Raw genomic sequence first — 585 nt, 5'->3', positions numbered from 1 at the left:
GCCACTTCTGGCTTTTTCTACCTATGTGGTGCTGAGGAATCAAACCCAGGGCCTTATGAATGCAAGGCAAGCACTCTACCACTGAGCCCCCTTCCCAGCCCCTCCCTGAGCTCTTTTGCTCAGGACTAGCACTCAACCACTTGGAGCCACAGTTCCACTTCTGATCTTCTGGTAGTTAATTGAAGATAAGAATCTCACAGAGACTTTTCTGCCTGGGCTGGCTTTGAACCTTGATCCTCAGACCTCAGCATCCTGAGTAGCTGGAATTCCAGGCATCCAGCCACGGGTGCCCGGCAACTACAGTTATTTCTATGATTTGGATAAGTTACTCCCCAGACTTGTGTGATAAAGATATCATCCCTGGCTGTGACCCAACTGGGAGGCAGTGGACCTCTAAAGATATGGGGTCCAGTGAGGAGACTTTTTGGTAACTGGCAATTGCCTTCAAAGGAAATAATGGGACCCCTCCTCCCCCTCCCCTGTGCCATGCCCCTCCCCCCCCAGCTCCTTCCTTTCCTTCTGGCCTTCACTCCCCAGCCATGAGGTAGAAGCTCTGTCCCACCCCTTGCCCACCCCATGACATGG

The sequence above is a fragment of the Dipodomys ordii genome, unplaced genomic scaffold, assembly GCF_000151885.1.
Source record: "Dipodomys ordii isolate 6190 unplaced genomic scaffold, Dord_2.0 Scaffold64, whole genome shotgun sequence".
Taxonomy (NCBI): Eukaryota; Metazoa; Chordata; class Mammalia; order Rodentia; family Heteromyidae; genus Dipodomys; species Dipodomys ordii.
Note: the sequence above shows the minus strand (reverse complement) of the source record.